The following is a 16,267-nucleotide window of genomic DNA, read 5'->3' on the forward strand; positions in this document are numbered from 1 at the left end:
ACCCAGCGAAAAAACATCCCACTATTAAATGACATGGAACCAGAAAATATACCATGTGTGAGAACAAAAACCATTTACTATCTATCACAGCAAACTACTTCAGTACTACCAAGTTAAAGTTCTGCATTGAATGAAAGAGAACTGGGAAAGAAGCTTTAAGGGTAGCAGAGATCTCAGACGACATTTTTATGAACAACCCTACGCATGCAAAACGCAAATGACTGCTACTCAATTGGATTAAAACATGTGATTCTTGCTCAAATTAGAAAGATTTTATCCAGAATCCCTTTGTTCCAAAAGCTCTGGGCACAATCGAGGGATATATGATCAAATGTCCCTTGACTAAACTGAGAAATACTTGGTTGAGGTTAAGACTTAACTTATGGCCTACTACACAAATTTTAGCTTGGCACACTAAAATATCTACTAACCAAACTGAATGCTGATACTGCCATAAAACGGATCAAGTAGAGACACTAAAACAGCTAATAGCAGAATGTGTAAACCTGAGTACACAGCGTATGTTGCACTTTAGATCGATACTCTCACATATAAAAGGTTTGGACATAGACACCTTTTGGTCTTTGATATTTAACACTGATAACATTTGTGTGAGAATTACCACAATTAATTTTTTGGAAGCACTGAAATGGGATCATGAAGAGCTGACAGCCCTCGTTCATAACCAAATGACTGTAACATTGGAAGAATAAAAATATAAAAATATAAAAAGAAAATAGTAACAGAGAAAATGTATGATCACTATCAGCTTGAGGAGCAGTCTTTGACAAATGTATTATATAATGTTTTAGGCTCCTTTCGCCTGAATTTTATAATTGTGTTGTGAAAAATCAATTTGTTTGATATGAATTAAACATTTTAAAGTTAGACATCAAATTGAGATGTTAGTGGATGGGAATAATAACCTTTCCAGATGGGCAGTGTATTGAATTGTGTAGCAATTGACTGAGATGATTGTAGTTTCAGATAGCATAATTGGTTTCTGTTTTGTCTATTTTGTTAGGTTTTTGTACTCCTCTGCACCTCAAAATTGTAGAAATGTATATCGTGTCAGACTGTTTAGATTTTGAAACATATTTTCTTTGTAAAAATATTGAAAAGTTGATATTATCAGCTGTGTCAATAATAAAAATAATAATAATAAACTAGTTTTCCACATCTGTTCCTCTTTGTACCATTTTTGCAAAACATGTTTTTTGTGAGGATGGCATTTTTTGTAAAACGGTTATGATTTGAACTGTCTCACCAAAACAAAGAAAATTTGCCCAGCCCTAGATTTCAACCTCTGGCTATGATTATGCTGGAAATGTTTGAGAGGGTCCATAGGGACTTTAAATTGGCAATTGTGCAGAAGACATATATGAAGATGGGCTGACTGTGAAATCCCTGTGCTGAAGTGAAAACTAAGATCTTCTGTATTTGTATAGATATGTTTTAAGGGTGCATATTCTTTGTATTTCTACTGTTTTCTTGAAGTGTTAGAGGTGAAAAGATTGTTGAAACATTTTCATTATTATTTAAATATTGATTATACATTTTAAGCTTTTTATTTTTAGTATAAATATTAGTCTTAAATATTACAATTACTCACTAAAAAGAAAATCCTTTTTCACTAGGTTTCTTTTTATAACATTTTTGCAAAAACATTTTTTGTGAGGGTGACCTTTTAGCAGAAAGGGTGAAAGTCAAAATGTTCCAGTAAAGCAGAATAATTTGTCGAGCCATAGTTTGTAACATTTGGTTATGATTTTTCTGAAAGGTTTTGAGAGGTTCCAGCGGGACTTTAAATTGGCAACTGTACAAAAGGCAGTTATAATGAAGGCTGTGAACTCCCTGTGAAGAATTGGCAGCTAATGTGATCTGTATTTGATGGATGTTTTTAAAAGGTGCATTTTCCTTTTCCTTGTCCCTTTATTTTTTTAAGTTATAGATTTGACTACATTATGGAAACTATTTTATTGATTATTAATAAATAATACAATCACTGAGAAGAAGAACCTTTCTAAAAGGTTTTTCAAATTTCTTAGTTTTCAATTGTCAGCATAACAGATGTCCAATGGCACATAATCAACTGTTCCTTATATGTACAATTTTAACATATCTTATGATCAAAACTGCCTCTTCCCTCCCCATTAACCCCTAATAGGTTTGTCTCAGAAGAGCAAATTGACTATTTTTTCTAACTCAGTTCCTTTTTGTAACATTTTTGAGAAACAATCTTTTTTTTTTATGAGAGTAACTTTTTGTTAAAAATGGTACGATTTGAAATGTGCAAAAAACAAGGGGAGTCCTTGGAGTGCCTCTGCCGAGCATTAGTCCATTTTAGAAGAGACTTACCCAGAGTCTTTAGCTCACTATCTTTCACAGAGGAGAAATATCTAAAACATATCAGTCTTTGTCCTGCCCTAGGGCAGCCCAGCACCGAAACGCTCAGCAATTCTCCTCTGAACACGAGTACCAATAGCAACCCCAGACACGTGTTTCGGTCTGGTTGGACCTCATCAGTAGGGTGGAGCTGTGCCTCTCTATGAATAGTGAGCAAGGGGTCGAAGTCTGGATTCCTCAAGTTACTTAGGGTGAGACCCAAAGTTACTTAATTATGCAAAAAACAAGGGGGATCCTGGGAGTCCCTCTGCCGGACATTGGTCCCGGTTCCGAGAGACTTACCCAGAGTCTTTAGCTCACTATCTTTCACAGAGGAGAAATATCTCAAACATATCAGTCTTTGTCCTGCCCTAGGGCAGTCCAGCACTGAAATGCTAGGCAATTCTCCTCTGAACAAGAGTACCAACAGCAACCCCAGACACGTGTTTCGGTCTGGTTCGACCTCATCACTAGGGTGGATCTGTGCCTCTAAGAATAGTGAGAAAGCAGTCCACGTCTGGATTCCCCTAGCAATTTAGGGTGAGACACAAAGTTACTTAAATATGCAAAAAACAAGGGGGGTCCTGGGAGTCGCTCTCCGGACATTAGTCCTACTTACCAGAGACTTACCCAGAGTATTTAGCTTACTATCTTTCACAGAGGAGAAACATCTAAAACATGTCAGTCTTTGTCTTGCCCTAGGGCAGTCCAGCACCGAAATGCTAAGCAATTCTCCTCTGAACAAGAGTACCAACAGCAACCCCAGACACGTGTTTCAGTCTGGTTGGACCTCATCAGCAGGGTGGAGCTATGCCTCTTTAAGAACAGTGAGCAAGGGGTCCTCATCTGGATTCCCCTGGTAACTTAGGGTGAGACACAAAGTTACTTAATTATGCAAAAAACAAGGGGGATCCTGGGAGTCCCTCTGCCGGACATTAGTCCCGGTTACGAGAGACTTACCCAGAGTTTTAGCTCACTATCGTTCACAGAGGAGAAATATGTAAAACATATAAGTCTTTGTCCTGCTCTAGGGCAGACCAGCACCGAAATGCTAAGCAATTCTCCTCTGAACAAGAGAACCAACAGCAACCCCAGACACGTTTTTTAGTCTGGTTGGAGCACATCAGTAGAGTGGAGCTGTGACTCTCTAAGAATAGTGAGCAAGGGGTCCACTTCTGGATTCCCCTAGTAACATAGTTTTAGACTCAAAGTTACTTAAATATGCAAAAAACAAGGGGGGGTCCTGCGAGTCCCCCTGCCAAACATTAGTCCTGGTTACGAGAGACTTACCCAGAGTCTTTAGCTCACTATCGTTCACTGAGGAGAAATATCTAAAACATTTCAGTCTTTGTCCTGCCCTAGGGCAGCCCAGCACTGAAACGCTAAGCAAGTCTCCTCTGAACAAGAGTACCAATAGCAACCCCAGACACGTGTTTCGGTCTGGTTGGACCTCATCCGTAGGGTGGGGTTGTGCCTCTCTAAGAATAGTGAGCAAGGGGTCCTCGTCTTGATTCCCCTAGTAAATTAGGGTGAGACCGAAAGTTAGTTAAGTATGCAAAAAACAAGGGGGATCCTGGGAGTCCCTCTGCCGGACATTAGACCTGGTTATGAGAGACTTACCCAGAGTCTTTAGCTCACTATCTTTCACAAAGGAGAAATATCTCAAACATATCAGTCTTTGTCCTGCCCTAGGGCAGTCCAGCACTAAAATGCTAAGCAATTCTCCTCTGAACAAGAGTACCAACAGCAACCCCAGGCATGTGTTTCGGTCTGGTTGGACCTCATCAGTAGGGTGGATCTGTGACTCTCTAAGAATAGTGAGAAAGCAGTCCACGTCTGGATTCCCCTAGTAACTTAGGGTGAGACCCAAAGCTACTTAAATATGCAAAAAACAAAGGGGGTCCTGGGAGTTGCTCTCAGGACATTAGTCCTTCTTATGAGAGACTTACCCAGAGTCTTTAACTCACTATCTTTCACAGAGGAGAAATATCTAAAACATATCAGTCTTTGTCTTGCCCTAGGGCAGTCCAGCACCGAAATGCTAAACAATTCTCCTCTGAACAAGAGTACCAACAGCAACCCCAGACATGTGTTTCAGTCTGGTTAGACCTCATTAGTAGTGTGGAGCTCTGCCTCTCTAATAATATTGAGCAAGGGGTCCACAACTGGATTCCCCTAGTAATTTAGTGTGAGACCCAAAGTTACTTCAGTATGCAAAAAACAAGGGGGGTTCCTGGGAGTCCCTCTGCCGGACATTAGTCCCGGTTATGAGAGACTTCCCCAAAGTTTTTAGCTCACTATCTTTCGCAGAGGAGAAATATCTAAAACATATCAGTCTTTGTCCTGCCCTGGGGCAGTTCAGCACCAAAATGCTAAGCAATTCTCCTCTGAACAAGAGTACCAATAGCAACTCCAGACACGTGTTTCGGTCTGGTTGGACCACTTCAGTAGGATGGTGCTGTGCCTCTCTAAGAATAGTGAGCAAGGGGTCCATGCCTGATTCTCCTAGTAACTTAGGGTGAAACCCAAAGTTACTTAAATATGCAGAAAACAAGGGAGGGTCGTGCGAGTCCCTCTGCCAGACATTATTCCTGGTTACGAGAGACTTACCCAGAGTCTTTAGCTCACTATCGTTCACAGAGGAGAAATATCTAAAACATATAAGTCTTTGTCCTGCCCTAGGGCATTCCAGCACCGAAATGCTAAGCAATTCTCCTATGAGCAGGAGTACCAACAGCAACCCCAGAGACGTTTTTCAGTCTGGTTGGACCTCATCAGTAGGATGGAGCTGTGTCTCTCTAAGAATAGTGAGCAAGGGGTCCACATTTGGATTCTTCTAGTAATTTAGGGTGAGAGCCAAAGTTACTTAAATATGCAAAAAACAAGGTGGGTCCTGGGAGTCCCTCTGCCGGACATTAGTCCATGTTACGAGAGACTTACCCAGAGTCTTTAGCTCACTATCTTTCACAGAGGAGAAATATCTAAAACATATCTGTCTTTATCTTGCCCTAGGGTATTCCAGCACCAAAATGCTAAGCAATTCTCCTCTGAGAGTACCAACAGCAATCCCAGAGACGTGTTTCAGTCTGGTTGGACCTCATAAGTAGGGTGGAGCTCTGCCTCTCTAAGAATAGTGAGCAAGGGGTCCACGTCTGGATTCCCCTAGTAACTTAGTGTGAGAACCAAAGTTACTTAAATATGCAAAAAACAAGGCGGGTCCTGGGAGTCCCTCTACGGGACATTAGTCCCGGTTACAAGAGACTTACCCAGAGTCTTTAGCTTACTATCTTTCACAGAGGAGAAATATCTAAAACATATCAGTCTTTGTCCTGCCCTAGGACAGTCCCGCACCCAAATGCTAGGCAATTCTCCTCTGAACAAGAGTACCAATAGCAACTCCAGACACGTGTTTCGGTCTGGTTGGACCACTTCAGTAGGATGGTGCTGTGCCTCTCTAAGAATAGTGAGCAAGGGGTCCATGCCTGATTCTCCTAGTAACTTAGGGTGAAACCCAAAGTTACTTAAATATGCAGAAAACAAGGGGGGTCCTGGGAGTCCCTCTGCCGGACATCAGTTCCGGTTACCAGAGACTTACCCAGAGTCTTTAGCTCACTATCATTCACAGAGGAGAAATATCTAAAACATATCAGGCTTTGTCCTGCCCTAGGGCAGTTCAGCACCGAAATGCTAACAATTCTCCTCAACAAGAGTACCAACAGCAACCACAGACACATGTTTCGGTCTGGTTGAACCTCATCAGTAGGGTGGAGCGTTGCCTCTCTAAGAATAGTGAGCAAGGGGTCCACGTCTGGATTCCCCTAGTAACTTAGGGTCAGACCCAAAGTTACTTAAATATGCAAAAAAATAAGGGGGGTGTCCCTCTGCCGGATAAGGTTTTGAGAGAGTACAGTGGCACTTTAAATTGGCAACTGCGCAGAAGGTAATTATAATGATGAGCTGGCTATGTGATCCCTGTGATGAGGAAAAAGCAAAGTTGTTCTACATTTATGTATAGATCAGTTTTTGCACGTTGATTTTTCTTTTTACTTGAAGTTTTATTTTCTCTAGTATTAGATTTGAATTGATCATTGAAGCTATTTTATTAATGCTTGCAATATTCATTATTAATACATAATCATATGATTAGCATATTAAATTATGTTGTCATTATTTAAAAGAAGAATGTTTTAATAGGCTTAGTTTTATAAGATTAAACCCCTACTTCTTCCAGATACGTTCTTTTTGTAATATTTTTGCAATACATCTTTTTAGTGAGGGTGACTTTTATGTAGACAGGGTAAGATTTGAAATGTTCCAGCAAAGTACATTTGTCCAGCACTACTTTTTAACCCCAGCTATGGTTATGCTGGGAAGGTTTTGGTAAAAGGTCCAGCGTGGCTTCAAACTGGCAACTGTGCAGAAGGCAAAAATAATGAAGTGATGACTCTGAAATCACTGCACTGAAGTGATAGCTAAGATGCTCTGTATTTGTACAGCTGTTTCAAAAAGGTGCATTTTCTTTTAATTTGTATTTTTTTCTGAAAGGATAGAGGTGAATAGATTATTGAAACATTATTTAAATATGACATTTACTTTTAGTTAAATTATTACTCTTAAAAATTAAGATTATTTATTAATCATGGAAAAGAAACAACTTTTTTATTAGGATGACTTTTGTGGGGAAAAGCATTCTATTCATTTTTTTGTGAAGGTACATTTTTTAGCAAAAAAAGGATAAGATTCATAATGTTTCAGCAAGCAGAGTACATTTGCCCAGCCATAGTTTTTAACCACTGGTTATGATTTTGTTACAAAGTTTTGTGAGGGTCCAGGGGGACTGTAAATTGGCAACTATGCAGAAGGCCTTTATAATGAAGAGCTATTGTGAAATCGAGGCTTTTCCCTAGACTCCGCAGAGCTTTTATTTTTCTTCGAAGCTTCCTCCCCACCGCAAATTTACCTCGTCGTTCTTGAGAGATTTACTCGTCATAGCTTCACAGAAACTGCAGTCGTCAACTCGATGGTCGGAGCCGAGGCACCAGAGGCAAACTCGATGGGGGTCGGTTATCGACATTTTCTTCCCACAATTCTGCCATTTTTTTAAGCCAGTTTTAGTGGAAGAAGAGTTAGATGAAAAAGACATCTCGAATACTGAAACACCGTTTTGATAAACATGAAGCGAAAGCTTTCGGACAAAGAGAACTGAAGCCAATGGGCGCCGCACGAGCCCTTTATACTGCGGATGACATTGACGCTCTATGGCAGCCCTCAAGGGACATCGACGCGCGCAACCTTGAGCACAGCGCCTTCTGGTGGGGGAACATTTTTTTTTAAAGCAGCAAAGCTGAAGATACAAATATATCTAAGATGAGGAATAAGTGGGAGGACACAATCCATTCGAATTTAGTTTATTTAATCCACTGTATCCTATGAAGGTTGCGGAATCATTCACCTGAAGATCACTTCCAAGGATTATAACTGTGTGAACGCTAACTTGCTATATCGACCACCAGAAGATATGCCCAGTTTTAATGAGGAAATTGTATGCCTTTTGGTCTCATTATATAAATCAAATTGCTCTACTATATTACCATAGTACTGGGTAACCTTAATCAATGGTTCGGAGACGCCTCCGATAAGGAAGCACTAAATCTTGATCTGCATCTCAATAATATTTATTTATTTATTTTTGCATCTATTTCATCGCACAAAACCCATAGGCATCTAGGATTTGGTGTTATGGACGGACACTTTGGAGGCATTTTTATTTGCATTTTATTAATTTCACCATTAATATTCTTTCCTTCATTTCGGACATCCTTTTATTTATCATTTTTTTCTTGTGTAATTTTGTTTCATTCATTCATTTTTGTATATAATACATTTATATTTTTTACTTCATTTGTGTGGTCTTGTCTCATTGGTTTTGTGCATGTCACAATGTGGGTTTTCTCATTCATGTGTCGCCATTGTGTGGGTCTGACGGACTTGTACTCATGCGCATATTGGTTATTTGGGATCTATCATGACATGGGGATTTCAATGTGGAGTGGATGGAATGCTTGGTTGTTTGTTTGGACTGGGGTGGCGTGGGGTGGGATTTGGGTGGCCATAAGGGCCATGGATCTGGATTGTGATGACGTGTTGGGTGGGGGACATAAATCGGGGCCTGCTGGCAGGTGCCCATCACTGGGGGTGGGGTGGGGACATAAGTCAGGGTCTGCTGGCTGGTGCCCATCACTGGGGATGGGGTGGGGACATAAATTGGGGCCTACTGGCAGGTGCCCGTCACTGGGGGTGGGGTGGGGACATAAATCAGAACTCCCAAGTGCATGGTTCCATTTGGCCTGCCTGCGGGTCATGTTCAGGGATGATGGGCTGCCTCCGGGTCATGTTCAGGGACGATGGGCTGCCTGCGGGGCATGGTAATGGTGGATGGGCTGCCTGTGGGGCATGGTCATGGTGGATGGGCTGCCTGCGGGGCATGGTCATGGTGGATGGGCTGCCTGCGGGGCATGGGTAGGATGGATGGGCTGCCTGCTGGGCATGGGGAGGGGGAAAGGGCACACCCGGGAGGGCCGACACTGCAAAATCGTGTGTAAAACTCCACGCGAACCCCTGGAATACACGTACCCTGCTGGCGCCAGGCCAATCGCGTGTAAAACTCCCTGCTCACCCTCGGAATACACGTACCCCGCTCGCGCCAGGCCAATTGCGTGTAAAACTCTCTGCGCACCCTCGGAATACACGTACCCCACTCGCGCCAGGCCTATCGTGTGTGGAATTGCATGCGCACCCCCGGAATATGCGCAAGCAGCGTTTTCACCCTCCCCAAGCCCCGCAGGCAGCCCATCCACCCTCCCCATGCCCCGCAGGCAGTCCATCCACCAAGACCATGCCCCGCAGGCAACCCATCCACCATGACCCGCAGGCAGCCCACACCACACGGGGACTTTTTCCATGCATTTTACCTGACGCGAGTGGGTTATACATATTCAGAGGGGTGCGCGTGGAGTTTTACACGCGATTTCGCTAGCGCAAGTGGGGTATGTGTATTCCAGGGGTGCGCGTGGAGTTTTGCATGCGATTGGCCTGACGCAAGCGGGGTACGTGAATTCCAAGAGGTGCGGGGAGTTTTCCACGCGATTGGTCTGGCACGAGCGGGATACATGTATTGCGGGGGTGCACGTCGAGTTTTACACACGATTTCGCTGGTGCGAGCGGTGTACGTGTATTCCGGAGGGGCGCGTGGAGTTTTACATGCGATTGGCCTGGCGCAAGTGGGGTACGTGTATTCCATGGGTGCGCGTGGAGTTTTAGAAGCAATTGGCCTGTCTCGAGCGGGGTACGTGTATTCCGGGGGTGCGCGTGGAGTTTTGTATGCGATTTGCCTGGCACAAGCGGGGTACGTGTATTCCGGGGGGTGCGCGTGGATTTTACACGCGATTTCGCTGGAGCGAGCGGGGTATGTGTATTCCAGGGGTGCGCGTGGAGTTTTGCATGCGATTGGCCTGGCGCAAGCGGGGTACGTGAATTCCAAGAGGTGCGGAGAGTTTGCCACGCGATTGGCCTGGCACGAGCGGGATACATGTATTGCGGGGGTGCACGTCGAGTTTTACACACGATTTCGCTGGTGCGAGCGGTGTACGTGTATTCCGGAGGGGCGCGTGGAGTTTTACATGCGATTGGCCTGGCGCAAGTGGGGTACGTGTATTCCATGGGTGCGCGTGGAGTTTTAGAAGCAATTGGCCTGTCTCGAGCGGGGTACGTGTATTCCGGGGGTGCGCGTGGAGTTTTGTATGCGATTTGCCTGGCGCGAGCAGGGTACGTGTATTCCGGGGGTGCGTGTGGAGTTTTACACGCCATTTTGCTGGCACGAGCGGGTTACATGTATTCCGAGGGGTGCGCGGGGAGTTTTACACGCGTTTACGTGGTTTGGGGGCTGTATGCTGGTCCACTGGCCTTTGCGCCAGGTACTGGATTTGTGCAATGTTTTTGGCACACGGGGCGGGTTTGGGGGTGTAACTGGCGCTGCTGCAAGATTACTGCGCCACTCTGCGCCAGGGCTGCTTATGGATGTATAAATCCATGAATACGCTGTGCGCCGAAATGGGTTTTGGTGCACACGGCTGGCACTTTGTGCCCCAGCCGCGTGCGCCACTTGAGCGCCAAATTCTATGAATTATCCCCTAAATGTCAGTATAGAGGCTCTCAGAAGGGCTGGGGTTGCAGCATTATTTCCAGACAACATGGCTCACACAGCCGGACAGGGCCAGACAGGGATTAACTTCAGTAGCCTTAGAAGGCTGCCCTAAAGGGGAGTCAGCATCGTTTGCTGGCTCCCCAGAGGAAGTTCCATTTGCGTAGCAGCCTCCTATTGACTGCTACAGCAGACAGGCAAACAGGAGGCAAGACATCAGGAGGACTCGTTCTTCGCAGCAAATCAGCCATTTTCAAGTGGCTTCCTGCAATGTGTAAATCCAGCCCAACCGGGCTATCTTGGTGAGATGTTTCGACATGCTGAGGATCATGCCGGCACCCCTGTACCACAATGTTCGATGGACAGGGCCCAACAGGGTTAACTTCAGTAGCCTTAAAAGGCTGCCTTAAAAGGGGTCCGGCATCGCCTGCCAGCTCCCCGGAGGAAGTTCCTTTTGTGTAGCAGCCCTCCTATCGGCTGCTGCAGGAGGCGGGCAAACAGGAGGCCAGACATCAGGAGGACTCGTTCTTAGCAGCGAGGTGGCCATTTTCAAGTGGCTTCCTGCAATGTGTAAATCCAGCCCAACAGGGCTATCTTGGTGAGATGTTCTGATGTGATGAGGGTCATGTGGGCACTCCTGTACCACGATGTTTGGCGGACAGGGCCATAAACTTGATATTACAGTACAAAATAAAGCACCTAACCATGTTAGAGGAAACATCTTAGACTGGGTAGCATCCCGGAATATCAACATAGAGATTGTAGACACTAAACCCTGTATCTGATCTGACCACTTGTCTTCTCCAGCTACTGGAGAAACTAATCAAAAAATGAATGGCCTTAAGAGAGTTGTCAGTAGGTTCCTGAAGGTAAAATCAGAAGACCTAGGCAACTGCTTAAAATTTCTCATGGACTATCCCACTGACTTAGATAATCCATATGTGTTAGTGACTTCCTATGATGACTTCCTGATGAACAAAGTTGCTCCCATGAAGCCACAAAGTATTAGAGGTGGACCGTGTCATCATAAGTGGTTCACTCCAGCTTTAACTAACCTCAAAAAGAAAAAAAAGCAGGCAGGGCGTACCTGGACATAAAACAAGTCTGACAGAAACAAGGCAGCCTGCAAATTGCTGATAAAAATCTATAAACTGAAAATGTATGAAACGAAAAAGGGTTTCTTCAATGAACAAATTGGAGCGCTGAGAACAACACTAGGACACTTTTTGAAATCTTTAGATAACTTGAAAAGCCCAAAATGCCGCCACAACACCTCGCTCCCACTAACAAGGATTGTGTTAGAGTACAGCAGAAATTTCCACAGAAGGTCAACCTGGCCCATACAAAAAGTGTCAGTACCTTAAGTAGGGATGCACAGCCTCAGACGTTGGAGGCCAAGGAAAAGAAAGTACAACCTAATTTCTGCTTTAAACCTGTCATTGTGGCAGAGATGGAGAGAGTTCTTGAGAGTATGAATCCCACCACTTGCCCATGCGATGTATTTCCATCTAAACTTATATTGAGAAATGCAAAGCTCTTTGTCCCTTTCCTTGTATGTTTTGTCAATGTGACCTTTGTCCAACACATGGACCCTGGCACAAATAAAGAAGCTATGGTAACCCTGCTGCTAAAGAAATAAGGCTTTAAACCCAAAAGAACCAGGCGATTTGAGACCCACTACAAACACCCACTTTCTCTTAAAGATTGTGGATAAGATGACTGCTATCCAGATACAGGAACATCTAGAATGTTCTAGTCTCTCCACCCAAGGCAATCAGGCTTTCAGGCAAACTACAGGACAGAAGAACAAGTTACTTACCAACTGGTAACGTTCTTTCGATTGGATGTTCCTCCAACGTATTCCTCATCTTAGATGTATTCCATCCAGCTTTAGCTGTTTCGGAAAAAAAAATCGGCAGAGGGCGCCGTGCGTCGATGTCGTCGAGTCGATGGTTCCTCGAAGGCCTCCGTCGAGAGTGATGAATGGGTGTATAAGTAGCACGCGCGGCGGCCGTTGGTCTCAGTTCTGTTTTTCCCCCTTCACTATTGATTTTGCACTGTGTGGATTGTGCCGACAGACAGGTATTCGCCTTTGCGAGAGTTGAAGTGGCAATAACCTGGACAAATCTACAGAGGGGTAGGCTGGGAGGGCGATGAGGAATACGTTGGAGGAACATCCAATTGAAAGAACGTTACCAGTTGGTAAGTAAATTGTTCTTTGAGTGGATTGTGTCCTCCAACGTATTCCTCATCTTAGACTCCCAAAGCAGTATGGACAATTTCTCTGGAGGAGGGGTTTGATTTTTCGATACCCTTAGATGGCTGAATATAGTACTGCTTTACCAAAATTCATCTCCTTAGACTGGGAAGCATCCAGACTATAGAATTTTGAAAAGGTATGCAGTGAAGACCAAGTTGCTGCTTCGCAAATTCACCTTATAGGAACACCTCTTTGTAGGGCTGTCGAACAGGCGATGCTTCTGGTGGAACGAGCCCTTAGACCTTCTGGTGGGTCTTTTTGTGCTAATCTGTAGCATTCTGAAATGTAAAGCACAACCCAGCGTGATATTATTTGCTTTGTCACCGATTGACCCAATGTCCTTCCTCTGTAGTCGATAATAAGTTGATTGTCTACTCTAAGCTTGGAAAGCTTAGAGATGTAAAAGCTTAAAGCTCTTCTTGGAACCAACCTGTGTAATCTTTCCTCCTCCTCACTAGGATTAGGTGGAGGATAGAATGTGGGTAAAACAATTTTCTGATTTAAATGAAAATCAGACACCACTTTAGGTAAAAATGTGGGTTTGACCCTCAACACAACTCTGTCCTTATGGAACACGCTCACTCTTCTTGCAGATGTTAAAGCAACTAGGAAAGCAGTTTTCCATGTCAGTGATCTTAATGGACAAGTGTGCAAAGGCTCAAAAGGAGCACACATTAAGAATTTTAGGACCAGATTGAGATCCCAAATTGGCACTTGAAAAGGGTAAGGAGGAAACACATTAGTGAGTCCTTTTAAAAATTGCACTACCAAAGGATTTTTGAAAAAGGAGCATTCTTCCAACAAGCGCTTGAAGATGGAAAGCGCTGCAAGATAACCTTTAATGGTTCCAACATTTAGACCTCTATGTGCTAAGGACAGGCGGAAGGACAGTACTTCCGGAATAGAACATAGAAAAGGATCAACATTCTTTTCTCTGCACCAGTTGCAAAACTTTTTCCAACGGCAACGGTATAGAGACTTTGTTGCTGGCCTTCTTGCCGAAAGCAACACCTCCATGATGTCATCTGGAAGGTCCCAATTCTTGTATCTCAGCCTTTCAGATACCAAGTGTGAAGGTTGAGCGTTTTGACCTCTGGATGGAGAACCTGACCCTCCATTTGTGAGAGAAGGTCCTCTCTCTGAGGAAGACGTACTGGGGGACAGATGGACATGTCTAGCAGGTCCGGGTACCACGTTCTCCTGGCCCATTCCGGGGGAATTACGATCATGCGGTTACCGAACCGCCTCAGTCTCCTGATGACCCGAGGAATGACGGGAATCAGAGGGAACGCGTACAATAGCGGGAAATTCCACTCCACCACGAACGCGTCTCCCAGGGCTCCTCTCAGGGGAAATTCCCGTGATCAATACCTTTTGCACTTCCGGTTGATTCCGGTCGCAAATAGGTCTTCTTGAGGGGTTCCCCAAAGGGCGAAGATCTCTTGGATGACTTCCTGAGCCAGTTCCTATTTGTGGGACACAGTGCTCTGCCTGTTCAGAGCATCTGCCGTCATATACTCCTCCCCGGCTAGATGAACTGCCGTTAAAGAGATTCCTTCCTGAATTGCCCAATACCAGAGCTGCATTGCCTCTCTGCACAGAGGTAGTGACCCCACACCTCCTCTTTTGTTTAGATAATGCATGGCCACTGTGTTTTCCGTCATTATCAAGAATTTTATTTACCTGACAGATGGCAGGAAAGCTTTCAGCGCTAGTGTGATTGCTCTCAGCTCTAAAAGGTTGATGTGTAGTTTGGACTCCAATTGAGACCAACGACCGCTGATTGTCAGATCATTGGCATGAGCTCCCCACCTCATGAGTGAGGCGTCCATCACTACTGTGATCTCCGGCCATGGTTGCCAAAAAGGTTCTCCTTTCAGGATATTCTCTGTACAAGTCCACCATAGAAGATCTTGTTGAACCTTATTCGGAATCTGGAGAAGATCCGTCATTTGACCTGAGAACTGGGACCACTGAGTCTTTAGAGCCCATTGAAGGGATCTCATCTTCAGACGTGCCTCTGGCACCAGGAAAATGCAGGATGCCATGAGGCCGAGTAATCTTAAGAAGTCGCAGGCCTGAAGATTTTGGGCATTTTGGAATTTGGAAACCAGCTGACGAATGTCTTGAGCCCTCGACCTGGGAGGCGAGCTCTTTCCCAGGTTTGTGTCTAATACAGCTCCTATGTATTGGAGCTGTTGAGAAGGTGTCATTTGTGACTTCTTTAAATTGAGGGAGAAGCCCAGTCTGTGGAGGAAGTGGCAGGTGACTTTCAGGTGATCCAGTGCCTGTTCGGCAGAACGTGCTCGGATCAACCAATCATCTAGGTAGGGGTAGACGTGGATCCCCCTTCTCCTGAGGCGCGCTGCCACTACTACCATCAGTTTGGTGAAGACCCTCGGGGCGGTGGTCAATCCGAATGGCAGAACTCGAAACTGATAGTGTGAGTCGCTGTGGGGATGTGAGGGTGGACGGAGAGGGAGAGCGAGACGCACGGCCAGAAGAGCCCGCTGTGCCGCGGGCGTGTGCGGCGCCGTACGCGGGCGCCGGGAAGGTGTCCCTCTTAAAGGGAGAGCCTTGTCGGCGTCCCGCGACGGTGCCGACGTTGCAGCCGCGGCGCCGCGGGTGCTCACAGCCGCAGCGCCGCGTGTACCCACGAGGACCGGGTTCACTGGCGCTGCGGCTGGGAGACCCGCGAGCGGCGGCGAGGCTCCGGAACTAGAGAGCCCGACTCGTGCCGACCGCTCGGCGTCGGAGGTGCGCCAGACAGCTGGGCAAGGACCCATAGGGGGCAGCCAACCAGAACCCCCTCCTTACCTCATGCAGGGCAGACCCAGAACGGCAGCATGGGGCCTCAAGCAGGACGGGCCTCCGGGAGACATGCCTCGAGAAAGACACAATGTTGGGGGGGCGGGGCCAATGGAGAGGGTGTGGCTGACAGCAGGGAGGGGAAGTTAGAGCCAGGCAGCCAGAATAAGGGAGGAGGTGGGGAGGAGGCAGCACTATTCATAGAGGGTGGGTGCCTAGGGTCCCCACCAATCAGACAGGGGGGGGGGGGAAGTTGTCCCCGATTGGCCCTTTTTCCCTCCAAACCCCAGGTATAAAAGGGACTGGCCTAATGGCGTTTTTGTTGCTTTTTGCAGGGGGAAGGAGAGGAGAGTGAGAGCAACTGGTGGGCCTATCCGGGTCCGTGAGAGTAGGAGACACTCAAAGAGAAGAGGAACTCCTGGTGCCTTTTACTCACAGTGAGGTAACTGTGGGATCAACCTGGAGTCCAACTAACTTGGTTCAGACATTGTGTAATAAAGGTCTACAAAACTCCACTTCGCCTACTGTCCTGATTTCTACAAGTGGCGTAGTCGGCAGGATTAAGGAGAAGGCAATGGAGAAAATAATACAGACACTGTCAGAAGGGCAACAAC

The sequence above is a fragment of the Ambystoma mexicanum genome, chromosome 6p (genome assembly GCF_040938575.1).
Source record: "Ambystoma mexicanum isolate Mex_15411 chromosome 6p, UKY_AmexF1_1, whole genome shotgun sequence".
Lineage (NCBI taxonomy): Eukaryota > Metazoa > Chordata > Amphibia > Caudata > Ambystomatidae > Ambystoma > Ambystoma mexicanum.